At 56.3% G+C, this 12,294-nt stretch overlaps 1 protein-coding gene across 1 annotated transcript in view; it reads left to right on the plus strand.

The window, feature by feature from the left end:
• The first annotated feature begins 255 nt into the window (after nucleotides 1–255).
• NFAM1 (NFAT activating protein with ITAM motif 1) overlaps nucleotides 256–12,294 on the plus strand; it is a 57,861-nt gene continuing 45,822 nt past the window's right edge. Inside the window, exon 1 of the mRNA XM_079775831.1 lies at nucleotides 256–337. The gene's annotated coding sequence lies outside the window, so the exon portion shown is untranslated. The remainder of the gene's footprint in view (nucleotides 338–12,294) is intronic.

Genomic DNA, 12,294 nt, shown 5'->3' on the forward strand with positions numbered 1-12,294 from the left:
AGCCAATCAATGATTCTCTCTCATCATTGATGTTTCTCTCTCTCCCTCTCTGAAATCAATAAACATATTTAAAAACAAATAATACCCACATCCCTTGGGCGGTGGCCCCTGTGGCATGAAGTAGCGGCACATTTTCTAGGACCTGAGCTCACTTGGCATCGCACAAGACCCGCTGGTGGGCCTCGCCAGACAGGCGGGAGATGGGAGAGGCGGGGCAGGAAGTGCTTGTTGTGGCCTTGAGGAAGCCCCGTGAACTTCCGGGTCCCCACTGCCCCTTTCCCAACGGAGGTGGCCAGCGGCCCTGGGTCCTGAGGCCAGCTGATAACAGGACGCAGCGGTGAGTGTCCCCGGGCCGATGGGGAGCCATGTCTGCCGTTGGGGTCCTCCTCCCCGGCCCCCTGGGCGTGCCGGCTGCAGCCAGCCAGTCTCCGGCGGGGCGGCTGGAACCGTTTTGCAGAGGGAGCTTGTGTGTATGCTAATTAGTTGGTATGGAGATCAAACTTGGATTCTACCCAGATTTCCTAAGATAAGCACTTTACAGAGAGAATTAGGCCCGAAAGGCGGTATCTGAGGATTCAAACTGCACTCAGTCGGGTGGGAAATGCACTGTAGAAGGGCTTATTGATTAAGAAAACGTTGTAGCTGGAATCAAGGGCTGGGGAAGGGCGATGGGTGAAGAGGAAGGGTAACTCTATGCAGACCCACAGCCAAGGAGAGTGTCTGAGAAGGTGGCCCCGGGCGGGGGCAGCTCAAGGAGAGCGGGTGGGGGGCGGGGGGGGCCCTGAGCGGCTTCGGGAGGGAGGGCCGTAGGGAACTGGAGGTGTCCCAGGCTGAACACTGCCCCCCCCCACACACACACACGGTCAGGTCTGCCTGGAACCTGTGAATGTGACCTTGTTTGAAAATAGGGTCTCAGGTGTAATCAATAAGGTGGGGCTCCCCTGGGGTGGGGTGAACCCTAATCCAATGACTGGTGTGTCCTTATAAGAAGAGGGAAATGTGGACACAGAGACACGGACACAGAGGGAAGGTGACCCGGCGAAGACAGCGCCGTTAGGAGTGATGTTGCCACAGCCCGGAACGCCAAGGATTGCTGGTGTCTGTCAGCTCAGGCTGCATTGATAAAATGCCGTGGACTGAGGCTCTTGAACAGACATTTATCTCTGCTCTATCTGAGTTTCCCCTCATTCTCTAGCCTCCCCTGGGACCACTTCCCTCTTGCTCATATACTGTATCCACTCTGGTCTACCTTCTGCTTTTGAAATGCCACGCTCATCCCTGCCCCAGGGCCTTTGCACATGCTACTCCCTCTGCCTGAAAAGCTCTTCTGGCTCTTCACATGGTTGGCTCCTTCCTGTCCTTCAGATGTTGCCTTCAATGCCAACTCTTCCTATCCAAAGTAGCATCCCACTGTGGTAGGCTCGGGAACGCCCCCCTCCAAAGATGTCCGCATCCCAGTCCCTGGACCCCTGAATATATGACGTTGCATGCCAGGGGGACTTCAGGTTGCAGATGGAATGAACTTGCTAATCGTTAAAATAACGACTTTATCCTGGATTATCGGGTGGGCCCCGCATAATCATAAAGGTCTTAAATGGGGATGACGAAGGCAGAGAATGCAGAACGGGAGGGACAGCGTTGTGAGAAGGACTTGGCTGACAGTGGCGGAGGTGGGGGCCAGGGGCAGGCGTGGGGGCGACCTCCGGCAGCGGGGCGGTAAGGACCCTATTCTCCCCCAGAGCCTCGGGGCGGGGCCGCAGCTCTGCCAGCACCTTGGTTTTGGACTTCTGACCCCCAGGACGGTCAGATAACACACCTGTATTGTTCAAGCCACTGCATTTGTAGTACGTTGTTACAGACACGATAGGAAATTAATTCGGATCTCAACTTCAGTGCCAACCCCTCCCAGAAGCCTTCTCTGACCCCCTCATCTCAAGCAGCACCCCACCCTCATCCCCCACCCTCATCCGGGTCCGCTCTTGGGCCCCTGCAGGTGCTAAGCATTGTCTCAGGCCCTGGGGATACAGAGTGGGCGAGACATTAGAAGTCCCTGCCCTCCCCGAGCCTCCATGGGGCGGGCGGTGGGGACACCGTAAACAATAGGAAACATCACGAGTGTGGCAGGGTGCGGGCGGCGGGGCCAGGGAGCGTGCTGGGGAAGCGGCCCGGTCAGGGGATGCATCACTGAAGGTGACATGCGGGCAAGGACCGTAGCGGGTGAGAGAGGCGGCAGCTATCTGGGGAGAGAGCCGGCGGAGAGAAGACATAACAGCAGGTGCAGAGGCCAGAGCGGCCTCTCATTCATCACCCAGCCCAGGGCCCTTTGAGAGGGGAAGCGGGACAATCAATAACCGTGCCGGCCGGACAGGCGCGCCCCTGACACAGGTCGCCTCTCAGCGCAGGGCCCCCAGCGGCGAGGACAGGTGGCTGGATGGCCGTGGATGAGGAGGGGGTGGAGGAAAGCGCTTGGGGTGGAGGGGCGGGTGGGTCCGACCTTGCACCTCTGTGAGAACTGGGGGCTGTGACTGGGGGAGGTGAAAGCCATGGGGGGGTGGTTTGCGCAGAACAATAGGGTTTGGTTTATGTTGGAAAGGGGTACTCTAGTTGCCATGATGGGAACTGAATGAAAGGCCAGGGAGGGCCCCCGGGACCCCCAGATCCCGCGGGAGATGGAGTCTGCTGGTGGAGCGGAAGGACTTGCCTTCAGACGGGAAGGGGGTGCGGGCAGGGCAGCTGAGGTTCATCTCCTTCCTGGCGTTTCAGGTCCTTCGGTTGCGATTTGCTCGTGTGCTTACTGCACGCCCTCCGCCCCCCCCCCCCCATCTCTGTAGCCGGGAGAGCCACAGGGCGGGGCCTCGCCTGTCGCACGGCACCCAGCCTGGGCTCGGTGTACCTTGAGTGACAGAATGGAGGGAGGGGGCACTGCTCTTTTAATTTTCATTGTGCCGGTAAGACACCCGCAGCAAAAGGAATGAAGTAAACGGGCCGCCCCGTCATTGCTGGCTCGGGGGCAAAGCTGGGCAGAAACCCAGGCCCTCGCCTCGCCTCCTCGTCCATTTCCTCGCCGGGTGGGGAGGGGGGTGGCCTGGGAAGTGCCCGGGTGAGGAAGCAGAGGCACCGGCGGTCCGGAGTTGGCTTCACCGAGAAAAGCTCCCAGGCCAGACCCCAAAGAACCGGGACGGCACCTCCATCCCACCCTCAAGACAGGCAGGAGAGCCGGCCCGCGTGGCTCAGTGGTTGAGCATTGACCTATGAACCTGGAGGTCACGGTTCGATTCCCGGTCAGGGCACATGCTTGGGTTGTGGGCTTTTGATCCCCAGTAGGGGGCGTGCAGGAGGCACCCCATCAATGATTCTCTTATCATTGATGTTTCTATCTCTCCCTCTCCCTTCCTCTCTGAAATCAATTAAAGAAAAAAAAAAAGACAGGCGGAGACTGAGGACACGTCTTCCACAGTCCCCCTCCCTCCCCACTGCAGGAGGGCAGTCTTTCCAAGTTACTGGCCCTAATAATTTAGGAAGAAAACATGCATTTAAAAATATGTATTTTTATTGATTTCAGAAAAGAAAGGAGAGGGAGAGAGAAACATCAATGCTGAGAGAGAACCATTGATTGGCTGCCTCCTGCACGCCCCCTACTGGGGATCGAGCCGAAAACCCAGACATGTGTCCTTGACTGGAATTGAACCCGGGACCCTTCAGTCCATAGGCCAACGCTCTATCCACTGAGCCAAACTGGCTAGGGCCAAACATGCATTTTTCTGAATTGTACGAACAAGCTCCTTTTCCCCCCTTTTCTTTTTATCTTTTTGTTAATCCTCACCCAAGGATATTTTTTTCCGTAGATTTTTCGAGAGTGGAAGGGAGGGAGGGGGAGAGAGACAGAGAGAAACATTGATGTGAGGGAGACACGTTGATTGTTTGCTTCCCACACACACCCTGACTGGGGCCAGGAATCAAACTGAGACCCTGTGCGCGCGCACGTGGGCCGACACTCTAACCACTGAGCCACACCGGCCAGGGCCTCTCTTCTTGCTTTTCTGTCCTCCATCAGAACTCACCCAGGGGCTGCCTGCGGAGACAGTGTGAGCCCGGGAGGGGAGGTGGGGGCCGGGCTCCGGCGCTGTCCGAGGAGACGCCGTGGCCTCTCCCAGCCCGGGTTGTGCACGAACACACTTGGGTCGGGCGCGAGCTCCGTTCTGTGTGCGGCCCCGCACTGGTGCCGGCGGCCTCTGCTTTGCTCTGTGAAGCTGTCTGAGATCTGACAGTGGGAGCGGATCATTCCTACTCGGCAAGGTCAGCTTTAAACTTGCTGAATGGACCGGTGTACCCTTCAAAGCGGAGGGCGGGCGTATTGGACCAATTCTTACCTAATTACCATGAGACACTGAATAGACTAAGGGCAATGGCCAGACCTTAGAGCAAAATAGGACTCTGACCCGCAGCCGCCTGCCCAGGAGGCCGCCCCTCGCCCGCAGGGATCAGCCGAGGCCGCCTGCTGTCAGTCAGACTCAGGAAGACACATTCCTCTGCCTGGTGCCAGCCCCGGAGCTGACCCGCGTCTACCACATGGAGCCAGAAGGACCAGGTCTAAGTTCATAACCTACAGCTTCCCTCGTTCTTGTCCCCACCCCACTCCAACGTAGGGCCAACCAGAGAAAGCCAAGTAGGCACCTTAGCCAACCACACACGGCGGCTTTTCCTGAGCCCGCCTCCGGCTCCCATCGGGGCACACCTATCGCCTTCCCTTTGCCCACTCTGCCTGCCTTGGAGTCTTTGCCAAAACCAGGTGGCACCGGCCCACTCCTCTGCTGTGGCGAGTTCAGAACAGAGATGTGTCCCCACCAAGGCCACTGCCAGACACACTGTGGCCCCGCCAGCCCGGGTGAGAACAGCTGCCACCTTGCCTGCCTTGAGGCCCCCCGCTGGGAGCTCAGGGAGACAGCCCCCACCCACCAACACGACCCAGTCACCCGCTGGGCTGAGGGTAGCAGGGCCTGGGCTGGGCAGGTGGCTGGGAACCGTCTAGTCCCAGGAGGCAGTGGGAGACAGGACTGCCTGTAGGTTGGGGTTCCAAGTCCCGAGATGTCCATTATCCCATCAGACTTCACTTACAAAGTACAAATTTAAAGGTAAAATTGTTAAGGATTTCAAGACAATGACCAGAGAGCATGAAACCCTAAATACAGGGCCCTTCTGAGTGTGCCCTGAGAGCGCCCGGCTGCAGGACCTCTGAGCTGCCCTCCCCCCCCACGCCTCCCCGGCCCCTGTCTCCCCGCCCCTGTCTCCCCGGCCCCTGTCTCCCCGCCCCTGTCTCCCTGTCTCCTCAGCCCCTGTCTCCCCAGCCCCTGTCTCCCCGGCCCCTGTCTCCCCGGCCCCATGTCTCCCTGTCTCCTCAGCCCCTGTCTCCCCAGCCCCTGTCTCCCCAGCCCCTGTCTCCTCAGCCCCTGTCTCCTCAGCCCCTGTCTCCCCAGCCCCTGTCTCCCCAGCCCCTGTCTCCCCAGCCCCTGTCTCCCCAGCCCCTGTCTCCTCAGCCCCTGTCTCCTCAGCCCCTGTCTCCCCAGCCCCTGTCTCCCCAGCCCCTGTCTCCCCGGCCCCTGTCTCCCCGCCCCTGTCTCCCCGCCCCTGTCTCCCTGTCTCCTCAGCCCCTGTCTCCCCAGCCCCTGTCTCCTCAGCCCCTGTCTCCCCAGCCCCTGTCTCCCCAGCCCCTGTCTCCTCAGCCCCTGTCTCCCCAGCCCCTGTCTCCCCGGCCCCTGTCTCCTCAGCCCCTGTCTCCTCAGCCCCTGTCTCCTCAGCCCCTGTCTCCTCAGCCCCTGTCTCCTCAGCCCCTGTCTCCTCAGCCCCTGTCTCCCCGGCCCCTGTCTCCCCGGCCCCTGTCTCCCCGGCCCCATGTCTCCCTGTCTCCTCAGCCCCTGTCTCCTCAGCCCCTGTCTCCTCAGCCCCTGTCTCCCCGGCCCCTGTCTCCCCGGCCCCATGTCTCCCTGTCTCCTCAGCCCCTGTCTCCCCAGCCCCTGTCTCCTCAGCCCCTGTCTCCTCAGCCCCTGTCTCCTCAGCCCCTGTCTCCTCAGCCCCTGTCTCCCCAGCCCCTGTCTCCCGGCCCCTGTCTCCTCAGCCCCTGTCTCCTCAGCCCCTGTCTCCTCAGCCCCTGTCTCCTCAGCCCCTGTCTCCCCAGCCCCTGTCTCCCGGCCCCTGTCTCCTCAGCCCCTGTCTCCTCAGCCCCTGTCTCCCCGGCCCCTGTCTCCCCGGCCCCTGTCTCCCCGGCCCCATGTCTCCCTGTCTCCTCAGCCCCTGTCTCCTCAGCCCCTGTCTCCTCAGCCCCTGTCTCCCCGGCCCCATGTCTCCCTGTCTCCTCAGCCCCTGTCTCCTCAGCCCCTGTCTCCTCAGCCCCTGTCTCCCCGGCCCCTGTCTCCCCGGCCCCATGTCTCCCTGTCTCCTCAGCCCCTGTCTCCCCAGCCCCTGTCTCCTCAGCCCCTGTCTCCTCAGCCCCTGTCTCCTCAGCCCCTGTCTCCTCAGCCCCTGTCTCCCCAGCCCCTGTCTCCCGGCCCCTGTCTCCTCAGCCCCTGTCTCCTCAGCCCCTGTCTCCTCAGCCCCTGTCTCCCCAGCCCCTGTCTCCCGGCCCCTGTCTCCTCAGCCCCTGTCTCCTCAGCCCCTGTCTCCTCAGCCCCTGTCTCCTCAGCCCCTGTCTCCTCAGCCCCTGTCTCCCCAGCCCCTGTCTCCCGGCCCCTGTCTCCTCAGCCCCTGCCTCCTCAGCCCCTGTCTCCTCAGCCCCTGTCTCCTCAGCCCCTGTCTCCTCAGCCCCTGTCTCCTCAGCCCCTGTCTCCCCAGCCCCTGTCTCCCGGCCCCTGTCTCCTCAGCCCCTGTCTCCTCAGCCCCTGTCTCCTCAGCCCCTGTCTCCTCAGCCCCTGTCTCCTCAGCCCCTGTCTCCCCAGCCCCTGTCTCCCGGCCCCTGTCTCCTCAGCCCCTGCCTCCTCAGCCCCTGTCTCCTCAGCCCCTGTCTCCTCAGCCCCTGTCTCCTCAGCCCCTGTCTCCTCAGCCCCTGTCTCCCCAGCCCCTGTCTCCCGGCCCCTGTCTCCTCAGCCCCTGTCTCCTCAGCCCCTGTCTCCTCAGCCCCTGTCTCCTCAGCCCCTGTCTCCTCAGCCCCTGTCTCCCCGGCCCCTGCCTCCCCGGCCCCTGTCTCCTCAGCCCCTGCCTCCCCGGCCCCTGCCTCCCCGCCCCTGTCTCCCCAGCCCCTGTCTCCCGGCCCCTGTCTCCTCAGCCCCTGTCTCCCCGGCCCCTGCCTCCCCGGCCCCTGTCTCCTTAGCACCGCGCGGCCTCCATCCTGCGTCCAATCCGCAGGCGGGAGCAGGGGGCCCAGAAACAACTGAAAATGGTCTGTAACTGGTTGCGTCTTGCTCACAAGTCCCCACTCCTGCTAAGGACACAAAAAAAGAAAAAAATTAAAACGAACTTGCTAATCAAAGCGAATTCAGTCTCCTTGGGCTCCAGCTCTCCTTCCTGGTTAACTCAGAGGCACCCAGGTGACAGCCACGCACAGTCAGGCTCCGGTGCCCTGTGGGGGTCCTCTGCGCTCCTGCCTCCAAGACTGCTCTGCGGCTGAGGTGGTTCGAGTTGCCAGTCCTGGTGCCCACCGAGCGGCCGGCGTCTGGCCTGGGCAGCCCGGGTCCTGGTGCCAGGCTCATCTTGGCTCTCCCCAGGGCTGCTCTGCCCCCGAGGAGGGAGCAGGGCCCTCTGTCTGCGCTCCTGTCTCGCCGCCGTACCTGATGGGAACGTCCCCAAGTCACATCCTCTGACCTTGAACCCTGCTTCTGATCCAAGTCCTCCAGACTCGATTTTCATTTCTCAGAGGGGAGCCTTTGAAGCTCAGGAAATCCCTTTGTTCTCAGAACCAAGCCCCTTTCAAGACTACTGTCTCCTGTGCCTTCCCTCGGTCTTGACTGGGAGGTAAAAGGGCCTTTTTTCTCTGGTTACAGTCCTGCTATGAAAACCCCGTCTTCCCGGAGGCAAACAGAAGTCTGGGTGAATAAAAGGAGGGAAATTATTAATGCATTAAAAATGTATTCCTCTTTTACTCTAACCTAGCACGTGCCACACATGCATTAAGGTCGTCTACTTATCTGTCTTCCCAAATAGAGTGCAGTTACTTAAAGACGGGGGACAAATATCACTTTTCGATTTCAAGTACCTAAATACGGTGCCTGAACTTTATAGGACATCAGAAGCAGATGGGTGGGGGTCTGGGTGGGTGGGTGGATGGGTGGGTGGGCAGAAGTGTGGTGGACAGGTGGGTGGGTGGGTGGGTGGATAGGTGGACAGTAGGTGGGTGGATGGATAGATGAGTGGCTGGATGGAAGGATACGGATACAGGTGGATGGGTGGATATGTGGATGAATGGATAGATAAAAAAAAACCTTCAAAAAATATCCCTTGCAAACTTCTACTTACATCTCTTTGGCCAAAACTGTCACATGCCCCCCTGAGATGCAGGGGGAGCTGGGAATACAGTATTGTAGTTCTGGCCCTTTAAATGGGGCATCTGTTATCCTGAACACAATGAGGGCTCCCCTGGCCAGGAAGAAGGGCGGAGTGGGTAATGGGCATGCCCTGGCAGTCACAGGCAGAGGAGGTGCATTTTAGCAGAACTCTGCAGGAGGCACGAGAGGGGCGGGGCCTTTTGAGCTGAAGAAACAGCCTGAGCAAGGGAGAGCCTGGTTCTGCCATCCCCCGTCACCCTCCACAGGAGTCTCCCCGGATTCCTGTGTGTACCTAACCCCATCTTGGCATTTGTTTCTTGCATGATACAAACTAGCACAAACTAGTGGATTGCCGACTTCTCCTTGTAATTCTGACGATTCTTGACATGCTGCTGGTTGCATGAACGTTCAGGCTCTTGCCTGGCCTGTGTGGCTCAGTGGTTGAGCGTTGACCTATGAACCAGGAGGTCACAGTTCCATTCCCAGTCAGGGCACATGCCCAGGTTGCGGGCTCGATCCCCAGTGTGGGGGTGTGCAGGAGGCAGCCGATCAATGATTCTCTCTCATCATTGATGTTTCTATCTCTCTCTTCCTTTCTGAAATCAATAAAAATACATTTAAAAGAAAAAAGTAAAAAAAGTTCAGGCTCTTATTATCTTCTTGATGTTTCTATTATCGTACGAACAATCTTGTTTATTTCTATTGGTATATTGTATTGAAAGTATCTGCATTCCTGCCCTAGCCGGTTTGGCTCAGTGGATCGATTCCTGTCAAGGGCACATGCCCGGGTTGCGGGCTTGATCCCATTGTGGGGTGTGCAGGAGGCAGCTGATTAATGATTCTCTCTCATCATTGATGTTTCTCTCTCTCTCTCTCTCTCCCTCTCTCTTCCTCTCTGAAATCAATAAAAACATGTTTTTAAAAAAAGTATCTGCATTCCTGAACAATATGTAGTATAGTTTTATTTAAGTTTAAAAGTTATCATTTTGAAGTATTCCTTTGCAATTTGTGTTTGTTTTTGAGATTTGTTCATGTAGCACGTAGTTACTGGTTGTTTTTACCCCTCTACAGCAGTCTGTTATATGAATAAAATGCAATCTCTTTTTCTTCTCTGCCTCTGAATGGCTTGCTTCCATCTTTTCTGTTACCCAGCATGCTCCGGTGAACATTCTTACATGCAGCTGCCACGCTCAGACCTGGAAGTTTCCTTGGGATATGTGCCCAGAAGTAAGACGTGTGGGTCATAGCATATCACTAGATAATGTCACATTGCTCTCTGCCGTGGTCGTCTACCCTCCGGGTCTCTTAATCTCTCTTGAAGTTTTTCACATATTTATCACTCTACTTTGCATTCTGGGTATTTTTTTTAATCTTCCAGTTCATCAATTCTCTCTTTATCTGTGTTCGATCTGCCATTAAACCTGTCCTGAGTTTTAAGTTATATTATTTATACTGTTCATTTCTAGAAGTTCTTTTTAAAAAAATATATATTTTATTGATTTTTTACAGAGAGGAAGGGAGAGAGAGAGAGTCAGAAACATCGATGAGAGAGAAACATCGATCAGCTGCCTCTTGCACACCCCCCACTGGGGATATGCCCACAACCAAGGTACATGCCCTTGACCGGAATCGAACCTGGGACCCTTGAGTCCACAGGCCGACGCTCTATCCACTGAGCCAAACCGGTTTCGGCATGTTCATTTCTAGAAGTTCTATTTGGAGCTTTTTATTCTGTTTATTTTTAAAATTTTTATTATGGAAAATTTCCAAATGTATAGAAAGTTAGGGACGAGAGAGTAAGAAACCCCTTGTACTTGTTGTTACTCACCTTTAACAAGTATCAGCCCTCAGCCAGTCTTGTTGTATGCATACTCCTTCCCAAGCTTCCTATCCTGAGATGGTTTTTCTTTCTTTTTTTCCCCTTTTATTTCTTGAGAGATTATTTTTGAGGGGAGTCTCAGGTACCATAGCATTTCACCTTAATATTGTTCACACCTGCCTTTTCTTGTTTTTATCACATATTGTTCTTTTCTCAAGGATTGCATCTTTCATTTCGGTCTTTAATCGTTACGAACATTCTTATTTAGAGTCTTGGGGCTCTAACCCTCCTGTCTGTGGCTCTGCCTGTGTGTTCAAGATGGCCGCTTGGTCCTGGCCAGGTAGCTCGGTTGGTGGGGGCGTTGTCCCACTGCACCAAGGTTGCAGGTTCCATCTCTGGTCAGGCACATGCAGGAAGCAACCAATGAGTGTATAAATAAGTGGAACAACAGATGGATGTTTCTCTCTCCCTCCCTAAATCAATGAATAATAATAATTTTTAAAAATGACCCCTTTCTGCACATCTACTGGAATTTGATATTGTGAGCTCATCTTTGGATGAGCTTGGTTTTTTTCTTTGGCATTTCCTGCTACCTAAATTTGAAGTGTCCCTCTAAAGCCATTCTGCATCTGCTTTTACCAGGTGGTTTCTGGTTATCACCGGCCTGGGACCAATATTTTCTCTTGACGTAAGGCCCCAGACCAAGCATGCGATCTAAATTTGGAACTCGCAGTGCAGACATGCAGTGTGCATTTCTCAGAGGATCCTTTTTTTAAGCCCCCACTGCTCTTGCCTGTCAAGCTTCCTGTCATCCCTGTGCCAGGGGACAGGTTTCCTCGCCCACCCTGGCGCCTACAGATCAGCCCTTAGGGGAGCCTGGCTTTGCCTTCGCAAGGAGTCACTGTCAGCTCTGCACCTCCACTCTCCACCTCCGCGGCTGAAGCTCTTATCTCCCATGTCCACATCTCATCTCAACGCGGAGGCCAAAGCCAAGGTCGCTGGGCTTACCCTCTGATACCCTCCCACCCCCTCGTGCACCTGCCCTGAGGCAGCCATGGGGCCAAATCACGTGATTCCCATCCTGGCTTTTCCTTCTTTGTTCTGGGGGATCCCTCTCTGGCTTGTGGACTCAGCCAAGGACTCACAACTGAAGAATGTGGTTATAGGTTATCATGCATTTCTACGTTTTTGGAGGGAGAGCTTTTTCACAGTATCCTAGTCCAGAGTTTGTCAGAACTGAGTCCCCTTTATTGTGAAAGCTGGTTTAATTTGTTTTTGTTTCTTACAATGAAAGAAAGCCTAGCCCTGGCCGGTTTGGCTCAATGGATAGAGCGTCAGCCTGCGGACTGAAGAGTCCTGGGTTCGATTCCGGTCAAGGGCACATGCCCAGGTTGCAGGCTCGATCCCCAGTTGGTGGTGGTGGGTGTGTGTGTGTGTGTGCAGGTGGCAGCCAATCAATGATTCTCTCTCATCATTGATGTTTCTATCTCTCCCTCTTCCTTCCTCTCTAAATTAATAAACAACCAACCAAAAAACTCTAACCGATCCAGTTATCAAAGCATCCGCTGCCAGCAGACCCCCTGCCTGGAGCCGCTGCCGAGGTCCACCCGTTCTCGCTGGTCCTTGCCTCGCCGAGGACTGTGGGTCTGAATGGGCTGCCTGCACTCCACAGAGAGGCCGCTCCCACCCCAGCTCATGGTGCCTGCGCTCCAGTCACCCTCGGAGCCTCTGAGACAGACCCCGGCCCTCTGGTGCTGACAAGCTGTGGGCTTTGCTGCACGAGACACGTGGGTAGTGGTCCGTGCTGTTCCCGTTTTGCAGAAACTTCAGAACTCTGGATTTTGCTGCGATGTGGCCTCTCTGTCCATTGTTATTTGTAAGTCGGCTGCGCTTCTCTAGAGCACTGACATGAAATAGCCGACCAGCAAAAAGTGGCCCGAGTGCTCATGACCCAGGTCTTTTCCTGTCGGGAAAGAATCTAAGAAATGGAGTCGATTTCACTCT

Source organism: Cnephaeus nilssonii (assembly GCF_951640355.1).
Source record: "Cnephaeus nilssonii genome assembly, chromosome: 6".
NCBI lineage: Eukaryota > Metazoa > Chordata > Mammalia > Chiroptera > Vespertilionidae > Cnephaeus > Cnephaeus nilssonii.